Source organism: Panthera tigris, chromosome B1 (genome assembly GCF_018350195.1).
Source record: "Panthera tigris isolate Pti1 chromosome B1, P.tigris_Pti1_mat1.1, whole genome shotgun sequence".
In the NCBI taxonomy this organism is placed as follows: Eukaryota; Metazoa; Chordata; class Mammalia; order Carnivora; family Felidae; genus Panthera; species Panthera tigris.
Window position 1 is genome coordinate 27,187,054 of NC_056663.1, and position 15,143 is coordinate 27,202,196.

At 43.3% G+C, this 15,143-nt stretch overlaps 1 long non-coding RNA gene across 2 annotated transcripts in view; it reads right to left on the reverse strand.

The window, feature by feature from the left end:
- Positions 1–10,613: 10,613 nt before the first annotated feature.
- Positions 10,614–15,143, reverse strand: part of LOC122237863 — a 66,847-nt gene continuing 62,317 nt past the window's right edge. Inside the window, exons 6-7 of one of the 2 annotated variants that reach the window (XR_006216559.1) lie at positions 13,861–14,057; positions 10,614–11,393 (exon numbers count right to left, since the gene is read on the reverse strand). This is a non-coding gene — a long non-coding RNA (uncharacterized LOC122237863). The remainder of the gene's footprint in view (positions 11,394–13,860; positions 14,058–15,143) is intronic. The other variant, XR_006216560.1, reaches the window with a different exon arrangement.

Genomic DNA, 15,143 nt, shown 5'->3' on the forward strand with positions numbered 1-15,143 from the left:
TCTAGGACGAACCTTTGAGTCTTATTGGCAAATTTTCTGTCATTCATATTTGGGGGGGGGTGATTTTATTCATTAGTTTAACAAATACTTGTTGCTGCCATTTTCTGTCAGGCACAAACAAAGCAGTAAAGATCCCCAACTTAGTAGTTGGGTCTATTAGTTGGGTCAGGGCTCACTATAATAATACAGACATAGTGACAGGTCAGTGGTTAAAGAAGATAGAAGTGATTTTTCTCTCACATAACAATCCAAGGGAACATTCTAGTTTGGCAGACAGCTCTCCCCCACACAAACTCCCGGGGACCAAGTTTCCTTCCACTACTCTTTTACACCATCAGCCGGGGTCTTATAATTGCCACCCGGCCGAAGCTTGAATGGTGGGTGGGTTTTCTGGTAGGAAGGAACAAAAGAATACAGAGGAGGCACCACCACTTTTTCAGGCTCAAACCTAGAAGTGACACATACCATTTCTATTCACATTCTGTTGAGGGAGAACTTAGTCACAGGGTAATCCTGACTGCAAAGGAGTCTGGGTAATGTGGTCAGCTATGTGCCCAGACAGAAGGATGAAATGGATGTTGGTGGGCAGCTGGCAGCCTCAATCACCATCTTTTTTTTTTTTTTAATGTTTATTTATTTATTTGAGAGAGAGAGAGAGAGAGAGAGAGAGACAGAGAGCAAGCAGGGGAGGGGCAGAGAGAGGGAGACATAGGATGGGAAGCAGGTTCCAGGCCCGAGCTGGCAGCGGAGAGCCCGACGCGGGGCTCGAGCTCACAGACCGCGAGATCATGACCGGAGCTGAAGTCCACCGCTCGACCCACTGAGCCACCCAGGCGCCCCCTCAATTACCACCTTCTAATTGGAGATATAAGAATTTATTACTTCTCTCTGTATACCAACCTCTTCTTCTCACCGTGACTTCCTGTCACTGGGTGAGGAAATGAAGAGGAAACGAAGGCATCACCTCTACCTTGAGGAATTTACCTGTGAGTAGAAGAAATACTCCGTACGTATGACAGGCACACAGCTATAGGATAAGACGGAATGTTATAAAAGACAAACAAAGGTGCGAGTACAAAATACGCAGGGAGTTCGAAGGACAGAGGGTGGCGACATGCTGTAATGTCCCTGAGGGACAGTAGTGCCCCGGGCTCCCCTCTGTGCGGTATTAACCCTTCTCTATTGATACTTATTCTCTACAACATCCTCTGTGGAACATCAATCAACTCACCCAGATTTTGTCTCTACCAAACCAAAACGAGCCTTCCTTATCGTCCCTTGTGGGACATTTAGCGGCTTTATGATGTCTCTCGGTGGTAGGGTGAATGTAAAACTTAGCGTCCCAACAAGGACAGTTTGGAGAGTGAAAGGAGATGCGCCTTCTCCTTGAACTAGTGCTACAGTGATCACAGTGAAACGTGATGACGTCAGGCAAACCGGGATGTACGGTCGTCCTACCTTAGGATATAAATTACCCTCTCTTGACAGCCAGTGCCCACTCACCCGAGCCCTCCCTTCTCCATCCACCACCTTGCCTTCTCAGCAACTGTCCTATAGGTGCCTGACTCCTAGCTTCTAGATTCTGCCTAATTTAGATGAAAAAGCCACTATTCACTAGACTTAGACATCCAGGAGCGGGGTTTTGGGTTCCTCTTCTTCCTTCTTCATTTCCTCAATGTTGAGAGGCTGGGGGTAGAACTTTCTTTTGGCCCCATAGTTCTTGTTTTATTCATTACAATACAATAGTGCCTTGTATGAATGGTCTGTGTTCCTTCGTCCTGGTTTCCCTACTCATAAGAGAAACAGGATGCAGCCCACTTTTAGGAGAACCTAGCACACAAATGCAAGGCATCTTATTTATTTATTAATTTTTTTTTTAGTTATTGTTATTTGGTAGGGGTGGGGTGAGAATGGTAAGAGTGGAATGGGGGTAAAGGGGAAAAGCCGTGGGAGCACAAGACGTATTCTCATAGTCTCCTTTTAGGAACACACTGGAGGAATTTACAGAACGTATCAAGCAAGTTGGAATTAAGCCAATCTACATGGCTCTATCTTTATTTTGGTGGGAAAGTGTTCGTTTTGAACACAAGTGCCTTATATGCTGACATTTGTCACTGCTGTGGGATATAGGAAATGTGCCTTGTTTGTTACGTAAAAAAATTCCAAATTCTGTGACCTTGTGACCGGTCACACAATGATCTGGAAAAGAGTGGTTGGGCACTCAAGAGTCCCCTGAAGTCACTTGCTGGGTCCTTGAGCTGCCGGGATGCTCTCTTCTTGTCTGGGGAAGCCGGAAGCTGATGGCAGCGGACTCTCCGTGTTTTATGTGGGACCGATAGGATTTTGAAAGCTCTTTGCCAAGCTTCCCAGACTTTTTGGGATTTTAGGAAAAACCATTGGAAGCCATCTTTTTATTGTTTGGAGTTTCCTTAGAGACGGCTCGCCTGTGATCCGGGTTGAATCCTAAACGGGAAAATCCATTCCTTTCTGACAATGTCTTGTTTGCTCAGTCATACAGGGTGGGGTGTGGGGGTGGTGGGGATGAAACTAGATGGAACCCAATTGGAACCCAAGACATCAGTTGTTCCTTCTATGGTTCCTGAAAAGTCAAGGGCTCTAGAACCCAGAATAATAGAATATGAGAGTTTGGGGAACCACGTATGAAATAATGAAAAATTAACTGGCTCTCGGTTATTGCTAGGAAATGACACCAAAGCTCGCAGAGACATTTGCCATTCAGAGACGTTTTCAAACCCAATTACACTCAACTGTATGAACCTAATCAAGTAAACCAGATACAAGGGATTGAATTGATTTTTTCCTCTATTCCCCTGGACTAGAACAAGTGTCAGAGGCCGGCAACAACAGAAAGGGACAGGAAACCATGAGCAATGCTGACTCACCTGTGAGACAGGCACTGTCGTTTCCACGCTATGTGAACAATGGGAGCAGATAATACTGACTCAGTGTGTGCCGTGCCTCATGCATTGGGTTAATTTTTAATAGCTTTTTCATTGAACCCTCACAAAAATTCCATGAAGAAGGTAATATTATCCTGATTTCGTAGATAAGGAAATAGAGACTTAAGAGGATAAAAATGCAGTCCAAAGTCCCCATTAAGTAATCAGCAGTACCAGCCAGTGGCTCCTGGTCTGGTTGACTCCAAAGTCCTGCTTTTAACTGCAGTGCTCTATCACACGCAGTGAGCAGGAAAGTGAGTCTGATGTGCACACGATGTGGGACTTGCTCATGTGACACACTGAGGGACTTATACCTCTAAACGGTGTTGAACGACACGCCTCCCATTGCTTCCGCTTGCGGCATCTCTGGATTTGTTTCATGTTAGCCCTCCAAGGGGAGTTTAACTTAAGGCATATAATGAAGCAGACAAACTGAATTTTATTTCTTTGGGGGGACTGTTGGGTGGATGCCAAAGGGGTGGCAAAGGGTTGGAGCTGACCCAGGTTAACACGTCTCTGTCATTGGGGGGCCACGGAGAAGCGTGGTTGATGGTAGCCCACCTCCCCTTTTCTGGGGGAAAAAACCTTAGTGCATCCAGATTGGGAAAAGCCAGAATCCTTCCTGGAGGAATCCTAGAGAATCTTCCATACTGCAGGAATCAGATATTTGATGACCCCAAGAGAGAAAGAGGGGAAAAAAAATATTGCCTTATTTGTCCAAAGACTTAAAATGGAAAATATTCAAAACATCAAGCTATGGATTTGGGTTGGCAATTTTTTTTTAAGGGATTTCTCCCTCTGGGCCAATTCTACATTGTGGTTTTGTCAGATAGGACCAAAAAGTGGTCTTGTATCTTGACTGTGCTTCCTCTAGGCAGGGCAAGTACTTGAGGTAGTTAATTCTGACTGTGGGAGTAAGTGTAATTTTATTTTTAAAAATATTTTTTCAGTATCGTCTACATCTGGCATGTGTTACTTTTACAATTATTAAGATAGAAATGTTAAAGATTTATATATTCTTGAGTCTCAAAACTACAACCTCTTTACCCTGTCATGTATTGAAAATGGTGTGTGTGTGTGTGTGTGTGTGTATCTGATTGTGGAATGTCCTACTGTGACTCTTATCTAGAAGTGTTTCATTTGCTGATAGGTTCAATTTCCTGTAACATTATACTCATTATTGCTCAGATGGGAATCACTGTTTTCTTTTTTTTTTTTAATGTTTTTTAAAAATCATTTTTGAGAGAGAGAGACAGAGAGACAGAGAGACAGAGACAGAGCTTGAGTGGGGGAGGAGCAGAGAGAGAGGGAGACACAGGATCCAAAGCAGGCTCCAGGCTCTGAGCTGTCGGCACAGAGCCTAATGTGGGGCTCGAACTCACCAACCGTGAGATCATGACCTGAGCTGAAGTCAGACGCTTTCCTGACTGAGCCACCCAGGCGCCCCAGGAATCACTGTTTTCTTATACCCATTAGTTAAGAAACACTCTGTTGTCTACATATTTTATTGATGTATAGCTTGAATAGGTCATATAGCCACCTCATTCAACGTACAAGGAGTTCCCTTCTGGAAGCAAATGAGGTTATGTTTCTTGTGTATTTTCCCAGAGATTTTTCTTGTTTATATAAGCAAACACGCATGCGTGTGCCCACACAAATGTTCATTGCATCAGTGTGGGCCAAAATGAAAACAAAACAAACACTGGAAATAAAAAGACTTTTAGGTTGCTCTGCTTTGGACTGACCTACCCCCCCCCCCCCCCCCCCCCGCTTTATCTTTTTCTTTGGGATTGAGACTCTGGCTTCTCAATCAGATTCTCACCTTTCCCATCCTCTCATCCCTTCCTCTCCTACCTGAGCGAGAAAGTGCCACTCCTATTTATCTCTGATCCCAAACACCTGTTTCTTCTTGCCTTTAAAAACAAATTTACTGGGGCAACTTGGTGGCTCAGTTGTTTGAGTTTCCGACTCTTGAGGTCGGCTCAGGTCATGATCCCAGGGTCATGGATGGAGCCTCACTTTGGAGGCTCAGCGCGGAGCCTCCTTGAGATTCTCTCTCTTTCCCTCTGCCCTCTCCTTGCTGGCACTCTCCCTCTTTCTCTCTCTCTCTCTCAAAAATTCCTATTCGATGATAGAATGGTACCTTCAAGTAAGAAGGAAAAAAGTGGAAGAAATGGGGAGAAGTCAAGAGAAAGGGGTTGCAGCCGGCCGTTACTGCCTCTGGGAAGCCGTCCCACAGCTGCTTTCGTGTGGCTGCCAGACTGTGGAAGGCAAGAGTCCATCAAAGGGGTGACATTGGTCCTCTGAGAGTACAGTGTCCCCATCACTCCTACCTCTGTTGGGATTCACAGAGAATCCCTCCTTCCTGTCCCTGGCCCACAGCCCCACACATCACAGGTACCTGTGCGCCTGTGAATAGTCTCCTCATTTCACACTTGGGAAAGGTGCTCAATCACAGTGATGGGGAATTTCAAGTAACAAACGGTTGCTGAGCTTTCGGTCTGTCATTAACTTGCACTATGATCAGTGACGGCAGGGATCACAAGCCTGTCGCTTTTTTCCCCGAAAAGTAACGTCGCCCCCTCTCCCACCACGGTTCGTTTTACTCAGAAGTACATGCTATTCCTCCTACCAGGTTTCCAAGCACGCAGAACCACAGACGTCTGGAGGAGAAGGGGACCCTGGTGACCACGCGGTCTGGTCCACAGAGGCCCACGTCTCTCTCACTGATCTGACGTGAGACCTTCAGTAGCAGCATTCTCAGGAAACGCACTTAGTTTCCCTGAAAAGAAAAGTCCCCTGGACAAGGTCATCTGTTTCTGATGGTGTTTGTCAAACAGCTTCAAATACGGTGACTCATAGTCACAGGTCGGGATAAACCTACTCGCTATCATTTATTAAAAATGAGTTCTCACCACCTGGGTAGGCTGACTGCCTCCTGTAAATCACGTCTCCGGAGCCCAGGGGGGATGAAATCATTTTTAATGACACAGTCTTTAGATAGCCCTGGCTTCGTTTTGTTGTTATTTTGTCTATTTTGGTTCATAACACATCCTCTGCTAATATTTTAGCCCCCGAATGAGGTTACAGAACCATTGCCTGGTGAGAAAAATCCGCATTCTTCCCTTTCCTCCCAGAAATGGCATGGGTTCCATGGGATAGAGGGCTGGATGAAAGGCAGGCAGAAGGAACTTGAGGAGTGGAGGCGGGGAGTGTGGCTGACATAGGCATGGGGCCAGTTGGGCAAACTGCTCGTCCTCTGCTCCGGGCATTAGCCACCCACTTAGCGAATGGAGGGTTCCGGACTGACCAGCTGCCAGTCTCTGGGGCAGATCCCCTTACCAGATCTGGTCTTCTGGTTGGAGTTTCAGATGTAGGTGTTCTGATTAGACATACAGGAACACAATTATTATACTCAAACTCCCAAGAGTAGATGTTTGAATTAGAGTAAGAAATATAACCATGAGGGGACCAGAGGACAGCTTACTCACTGGGCAGGTCGTTTTCTCTCTGTAGACTTGTGTATATGAGAAGCCAATTATAATTTTAAGAAAGGCCTTGATACAGCTAGAATTAGAGGGAAAAGAGTGAATTTAGAATGTACATCCAATTTTAGCTACCCCTTCATTGTTCTTGTGTGTGCAGCAGATTTGCTAAAGTAAAACAAAAAACAGCTTTTCAGATGATCTGCTGTTCTGTCTTTTTATTTACTACTTACTATTATTCTTGGATAATAATAATAATAATAATGATAAACATGCACGTTAAAAAATTCAAACAAAAAAAGAAGATGCAGTGAAAGCAGAAGCACATTCCCACGTATGTTCCCTGTTCAATCAATCCCTACCAATATCTCTGCTTCCTTTGAGATATATTCTATACGTGTAGAGACATACGTGTTTGTGTATTTCTTTCACTTGTAGATGAACTTCTGGTAGTACTCTAGACACACCATCATAAGCCTGGTTTTCTCTCTTAACATTATACCTTGGATATCTTTCCAAGAAGGCTGATTTTTCCATTGTATGGACATACCATAATTTGATGGACATATCTGTTGCTTACCATCTCTTGCTACAACTGCTGAAATAAATGATTTAAGGCTGTTTTTAGCATAGACTGCTCTAATGAAATATCCATCTCTTCCAATGGAGTAGAAACACTCTTCTGAATGGAATGGTCTTGTTGACCAGACTCGGTGGATTTCTTCCAGGACACTGATAAACACTGGCAAAGTCTGACCCTTCTTTCTTTGTTTTTTTTTGTTTTTTTTTTTTAACTCTCTCCCCCCCACCCTCCTGCCCCACTAAGGTTTCATGATTACCATTACCCTTCCTTCTGAGCACAATGTAGTTAATTAGTCTTTCTAGTTAGACTCCTATTTCAGTAAGTGCCTCTTTGAGATATCTAAGCCATAACCAGGTTTTGGCTTTCCCAAAGCTTTTCAGCCATATCTTTACAAAAAACTGTGCTACTTTTAGAGATGTATAATATAGAGATGTAGTGTGTGTGTGTGTGTGTGTGTGTGTGTGCATATCAAACTTGTTTTTTGGTGTTTTGGGTTTTTTTTTCCTTTAAAATGTATTTTATTTTTTAGTTTCTTTATTTAAATTGAAGTTGGTTAACATACCATGTAATATTGGTTTCAGGAGAGGAACCCAGTGATTCATCACTTACACATAACGCCCAGTGCTCATCCCAACAAGTGCCCTCCTTAGTACCCATCACCCATTTAGCCCATCCCCCCACCTACCTCCCCTCCAGCAGCCTTCAGTTTGTTCTCTGTATTTAAGAGTCTCTTATGCTTAAACTTGTTTAAGTTTTGAGAAAAGGAGGTTTACATTTCAGCAATGTAAAAATGAATATTTGACATCTCTGGGTTTTGTTTTGTTTTTTGTTTTTGTCTTCCAAGATTTTATTTTTAACTAATCTCTACACCCAGCATGAGGTTCAAACTCACAGCCCCAAGATCAAGGGTCACATGCTCCACCGACGGAGCCAGTCAGGCGCCTCCTGACACCTGTGTTTTTAAGAGTCCCTCCAGCACATTGCCACAAGAAATTTCTTACTGACCACATGTCTGCAAACTTCAACCTGTGCCCTGCCCTCTTTCAGAACCTACCCTGTTTCTTATGGTGTGTTATTAAAAGCTTGTATAGCCAACCCTAACATTATCAACTTCTTCTCTCCCTTCCAAAAAGATTAGAGTATACATCTCTGGGTATTTAGTGCCCTAACAAGAACAGACATGGGGCCTGAAGGCACTAGAATGATACTATTATTTATCAGTACCTCTTAGATACATGCTTGACTCTCAGGAGTCATGTCACTGAAAAATAAAACCCATTAGAATAGGCTAACTGCTACCTTATTGGTTATTTGCTATTTGTACCTGCCGTAACAAATAGACTCCCAAGTATGTAATGGTTCTAACACATTCAAAATTTATTTCTTGCTCATAGAACAAGTGGGTGATAGAATAGTTCAGCAGGATAACCCTCCTCCACATCATAAGTCTGGGACCCAAGACTGACACTCTATCCATTGGAAAGAGAAAAAAAATGGAGGAGCCCTGAATGGCAGGGTTTTATGGGCCGGACCTGGGAGTTTGTGCTGTCTTTTCTGCTCACATTCTCCTGGACAGAACTCAGTCACGTGGCCACCTACCTGCAAGGGAGCCTGGGAAATACAGTCTCTGGCCGGACAACCACTTTCTAGCAAAGATTCTATACCATGGAGGAGGGAGTGCTGATATTTGTTGTGTATACACACACACACACACACACATATATATATACATACATATATAGTTATATGTATATGTATATATGTATTGTATATGTATATATATACGGTGTGTGTGTGTATATATATGTATATAATGTAACTCTCTAATTAGCAAACAGCTATTTGTTGTAGATATTATCATATTTTATAGCTGAAGAAACCAAAACTCAGAGATTAACTTACTCACTCAAGGTCACACATGTAGCACATTTTGGAAATGATTCAATGATTCAAATCTCAATCTACCTGATTCGAAAACCCCGTGCTTTTAATTTTTATGTTACACCGCTTAGGAAGAACTGGCACTTTGAGGCTTTAATGGCTGAAGCAAAAGACAGGGACCAACCCAATGTTCCTCTTTATTTTGCTCATTTCTAGAGGCACCGTAGAGAAGGCTTGATGTTCTTAGCAATCGTGGTTTTCACACCATCCTGTTATCTCTTCGGCCTTCATTGTCTAGAATCTGGGTTATTTTTTTTTTCATGACTTTGATAGTCTTTTTTTTTTTACCTTTTTTTTAAGGTTTATTTATTTTTGAAAAAGACAGAGACATGGAGTGTGAGCAGGAGGGCCAGAGAGAGAAGGAGACACAGAATCTGAAGCAGGCTCCAGGCTCTGAGCTGTCAGCACAGAGCCCGATGCAGGGCTCGAACTCACGGCCTGTGAGATCATGACCTGAGCCGCCGTCTGTTGCTTAACCAACTGAGCCACACAGGTCCCCCTAGAATCTGGACTATTTTTAATCATTCTCAAGGTTTCAATTACTATTCATGTAAGGGTGACTCCCAAATATGTATCTTCAGCCCTAACATTTTCACTTTGGCTTACATTCGCACATCTGACCACATACTCACCACCTCCATCGGCTTCCCAAATGCAACATGTCCCCAACATTGTCCTCACACCCTAAGACCTGCCCATTCCTCAGGCTTGTCAGTCAACAGCTCTCTGGCTTTGATTAGCTCCCCAGGGTGTGAGTACTGAATTTGTTTTTCCATCCCTGCTCACCTCGTAAAGATTAAGCAAATGCTCGGCTATTTTGCATGTTTTCTAGACGGTCCAAATGTCATCACTCTTGCCGGGAGGGTCGAGGGACTGTTTCGAGATGGCGATGATGATTATCTCAAGAAAACTTCCTCATGTGCCTCTTCTCAATTTCTGTTTGACACCGAGGAAGTTGGGGACAGCTTCGAAATCATGTGCATCCTCAGCCACTCAGACCTGGCCTGAGTCACGGACGCCCACTCATGCAGACATTCATTCATACCGATGAAAATGATCATGTAGGCCACATGGGTACCTTCCACTATCTCTAATCCCTCCGTGCAACCTGTCCTCTGCGGGCATCTCTTCTCGCCCTGCCTCTCCCGCCTTTCAGGTGATCCAAATACAGAAAAGATCCCAGTACATCAGAGGTTCATTTTCACACAGGTATTCTTGAGGGCTTGTGGGAAGGTGGTATTTGTCCTTAGCAAGCGGGGCCCATGGAAACACAGAACCCTCTCTGAGGCCTTTCATCTCCAAGGAAACCCAAGCTACTTGCTACTTGATCCTGGAACCAGTTCCAGTTAGGGCCGGAAGGCCAATCACTAAATTAAAAATACACACACACACCCCCCAAGATACCCTAGAATAAAGAATCATGTGAAAATGGCAATAATGTGAAAATGGTACTCAGAGGATTTAAATTCTTATTTTCTGCTACCTTTTCATTGTTTGCCCAAAGTAATTTTTTATGAAATGTGAAATAAAATATTTATAGTTGTTGTTTAGTTTCCTCTTCAGGGACCAGGCATTGCTCCCAACCTCTATAAAAACCTTGCAGGGTAGGTATTGTGTGCATTTTACAGATGAGGAAACGGACCTCACAGAGGCTAGCTGACAAGCCACTTTCTACTTAAGTGAATAAAGTTTTTATTTCCCCACATTTTTCTACCTGCAGCCACAGACCTAGGCAAAGGACCACGTGTGCCCTCTGGGCTGCTGTTTCCCCAGAGCTAGTCCAATTCCAAGTACAGAGGAGGGCCTCGGTAGATAAAGGAATAAAGGAATGAATGAAATTCCGAAATGATTTAAAACGACATCTCCTCGCCCAGGGGTGATGTTAATTGAAATGGGTCAGGTTACAGTGCGGTAACAAGCAACCCCGAGGTTTCAGCCGTTCAGAACAGCAAAGGTCTTTTCCTTGTTCTCGCTCTGTGTCCATCGATGGCCGTCTGGGCCCCCGCTCACGGTACTCACACAAACACCCGGGTTGATGGAGCTGCTCCTACCCTGAAGGTTGCTGGTTGCACTGTAATTAACATTTAAACCGGAAGTGATGCACATCTCTTTTGCTCACGACTCCTTGGCGGGACCTATTCACATGGCAACCAATGAGCTGCAAGGGAGACAGGAAGTGCACTTCTCTTGTGTGACTGGAAGCAGGTAGATCTGGGATTATTTAGAAAATAGCTGTAATGACTACAGGATGTAGGATGTAGGACTCCAGTGATAGGAATGATATAAAAATGCTTTTTATCAGAGGGACAGTTGGTGGTTAGTGGTGATAATTAGGGATAAAAAGGCCTTAAGTCGTTGTGTTAGCTTCCGATTAGGTTTTGCATCAGGAATTCATCCTGGGAGGTGATAAAAAGGGCCTGCGACCTGTAAAAGAGAATATCAAGTCCAATCTTGATCTCTTTAAAAATTTCAGGGCAGTCTTTGATTCACTTTCTTTTTTTCTTAAGCTTATTTTATTTTGAGAGGGAGAGAAAGAAAGCATGAGTGGAGGAGGGGCAATAAGAGAGAGAGAGAGGGAGAGAATCCCAGGCAGGCTTCATGCTATCAGTGCAGAGCCTGACTTAGGGCTTAAACTCATGAACCACCAGATCATGACCTGAGCTGAACTCGGAGGCTTAACCACTGAGCCACCCAGGCACCAACCCCCACCCCCCCACCCAACACCTACGATTCATTTTAAGTTCCGTTTGTATATGGTGTGAGGGAAGGGTCAGCCTTATGTACCTGTTTATAATTTTACATATGAAAATCAAATTGTTCTAGCACTATCAGTTCAAAAGATTACCCCACTGGATTGCCATGTGTTATTAATCTTCCTACTTACCTGTGTATTGCTTATATTCCCAACTCAAGATTAAGGCCTCGTTCTTCTTTTTCTTTTCTTTCTGGTTCTTGAACATTTCCTTTACTTTCTGGTATGTCCAACATACATTATCATGATAGCTTTTGTTTGTTGTAAGTTACCAAGGAACTAGTTACATTTCAGTGGGAGCAGGCTCTTCAGAGCGTGTGGTCTACCATACCGCTGTCACCCTCAATTTTCCACCATTCTCTGTCACTTTGTTTTAACTCGACTTCTTTTAAAACACTATTAAGAATTCCCTTGCACCGTTATCCAGTTTCAACAGTTATCAACATATTATCATTCTTACTTCATTTAGTTGCATCTTCCCTCATTCTGCTTGGGTTTTTTGTTTTTGTTTTGAGAATGTGAAAGCAAGTCGTTGACATTTTATCATCCCGTTCATAAGAATGCTGGTATTGATCTCGCTCCTAACATAACTGTGATACTTACCATACCTTGGTAACAGATGCCCTGACTGTGTAGACATTAATTTTCCACATGCTGTTTCCTTAATCTATTCTCCGAGCCTCTTCTCTTGCCCCCATAATTTTCTTCTCTGTATTCTTTGAGGTGTTCTTGATTTTTGAGGCCATCAATTTAGATAAGAACAGTGAATTCAACTACTAAAATTTTCAGTTTACAAAGCATATTTTTAAGCTGCAGGATTCTGGAGTTTGAGGGTCGTTATTTTATTTTTTCCCCCCCCTCAGATGTCCAGCTATCACCTGCAATAACTCTGTTTCACTGGCCTGCATTCTGATAATCTCATCCTTCCCGGCCACTCCAGCTTCTCAGGTGGGCAGCTATTTTCTCTCTGGGACATAAGTCTGGTTGATGAAATACCTTTGATGGCAAAAATCTCACAGGCTGTGAAAGCAGAAGTGTCTTAATTAATGCTCGTTGAGTCAGTAATGAATCTATAGCCAAGGATTTGTGTATCTATTACTGTTGTCCTCTGAGTAGACTGAAGTAGTAATACAATTGTCACCTGAACAACTGCTCTGAGTTTTCATTTCTAAAGGCATCCTGTTCCAGGAAAAATGGTCTCCCCTAGATGTGTTTAGTTGTTATATGAGCCGTGCCAAGTTTGGTCTTGAAAATGCCTCTTGGGTCAGAGGAATATTTGTCATATAGGGCAATTAAACTAAGGACGTGGGGATTCTGTAGGGATGTATTGTGTGTGTGTACATGTGCATGTGTGTGTGCATGTACTACAGTTGTGAGAGGGACAGGTCGAGTGCCAATTGCACAACCAGAGGTTTAAAACAATTATAGGGTTTAAGGGGCACCTGGGTGGCTCAGTCAGTTAAGCATCCAACTCTTGATTTCTGCTCAGGTCATGATCTTGTGGTTCGTGAGATCAAGCCCCACGTTGGGCTTAGCGCTGACAGCACAAAGCCTGCTTGGGATTCTCTCCCTCCCTCTGTCTCTGCCCCTCCCTTGCCTGCATTCTCTCTCTCTCTCTCTCTCTCTCTCTCTCTTTCTCTCTAAATAAATAAATAAATGAATAAGTAAATAAAATAATTGCAGTGTTTTCAAAGGGTGGTTCTTGGGGTACTTGGCTGGCTCAGTCAGTAGAGCATGGCGACTCTTGATCTTGGGTTCGTAAGTTTGAGCCCCATGTTGGGTGTAGAGATTACCTAAAGATAATAAATAAATAAATAAATAAATAGGTGGTTCTTAACTTTTAGTTTTCTGTTTTCTGTCTTTTTTCCCCAGAAAAATAAATGAATGCAAACAGACATAAACATCTGCATGCAATTGAATGGGGTCATGTTTCCAGAAGCCTCTTCAGAGGTACCAGGGAACAATGCAGTTTGGAGATGGGAAGGGAAACGAAGCACTGTCTTCAGAGTGACAAGCATGGTGTGTGAGAACCAGAGTCCTGGGTATTTGGCTGGGAAATACAGGGCTTTGGAGCATATCTGTCGCCAGCTAGCTGTGCAATCTGGTGAGTCACTGTGAAATGGATATAATCATACCTACCTCTTAGGGTTGTTCTAAGGATTCACTGAGGCATGGCAAATTGCTAAATAAACGTTAACAGAATTCAGTAGTGGGGTCCTAAACACCGTGTGTTTGCTTCTATAAGGCTATAGCTATGTTCCGGGATTCGCCTCCAGTTGTCCCAACACTTCCGGACTTTTGGTGGCAATGGCTTTTCAACCACGCACAGAGCATTCCTGTACAGAATTAACTTGGTGTTAGTAAATAAGTGTTACTTTATATTTAAAAAATCCATTTCAATGTTCATGCCCTTTTCTCTTAAATGGGTCTCAGTGGAAAGCCTGTCTTCAGCTGAGTGAATTCACCCTAAGGGGGAAGAGGCATAGTGGGATTCATCACTGTTAATGGAATAATTAATAGACTGTGTTTAAGACTGAGAATCAAATGCTTAAAAAACCCTTGATCCAGGTTACTGAAAATCAGGCCTAGGTTTTCCAGAGAACTGTTTGTGAGTTAGCTTGGTATCCTGAGTACCATGTGAGTAATCTTTGGTAGGTGAGGAGGAGGGTAAGTGAGAAGGAAAGGAGAAATGTGGGCACGGCGTAACAGGAAAGGAAATTGTTAGAGAAAAGGCTGTTTAAAAATAGAGAAAGAAGGAAGTGAGCTGACCTATTGCTTTTCCCCTTTAAGAGAAAAACCAGGTGCCTTAATCTTCCAGAAATCAGAATGTTATGACTTTTCTACACAGATGGGGTGGAAGGCAGGAATGGACGTGATGATGTACTTTCAATGTGACTCACCCTTCTTTTGAAGCTGGGTGTTCCCAGGAAGTACTTTTCCAGAGGGTCTGGCTGAATGGACAGAGCAGGGCACAAGGATTTGCGGGGGGGAGTAGGGGGTGAGGTTAATAAAGACAGAACCTGGAGAGCTTGCTCAAGAGAGAAACGGATGATACGTACAAAGGACTTGTGGATAATTCTGTTGGGTGTGATAACAGCAGTATGGTTATGGTTTTGTTAGTGACAGCACTAAGGGTTCCGGACGTCTTGCAGCATTACGGCACATAAGCCATGTCCAGATGTTAAAGAGATGCTGGAGAAATGCGGTGTCACGATGCCTCTGATTGGCTTTTAAAAACATGAAGTAGACCAAATTTTTAACAGTCATTTTTGTGTAAAAGGCGTGGTTAGCCATGGCCTCTCTGTCAGTCAGGAATATAAGGAAAATCAGAAAAAAAACCAAGCATGTTTATGTTTTGGCAAATGGAAAAAAACAATACCACCATTTGCAAACTAAAAAAATGTCTATGTTTTCATCTCTAG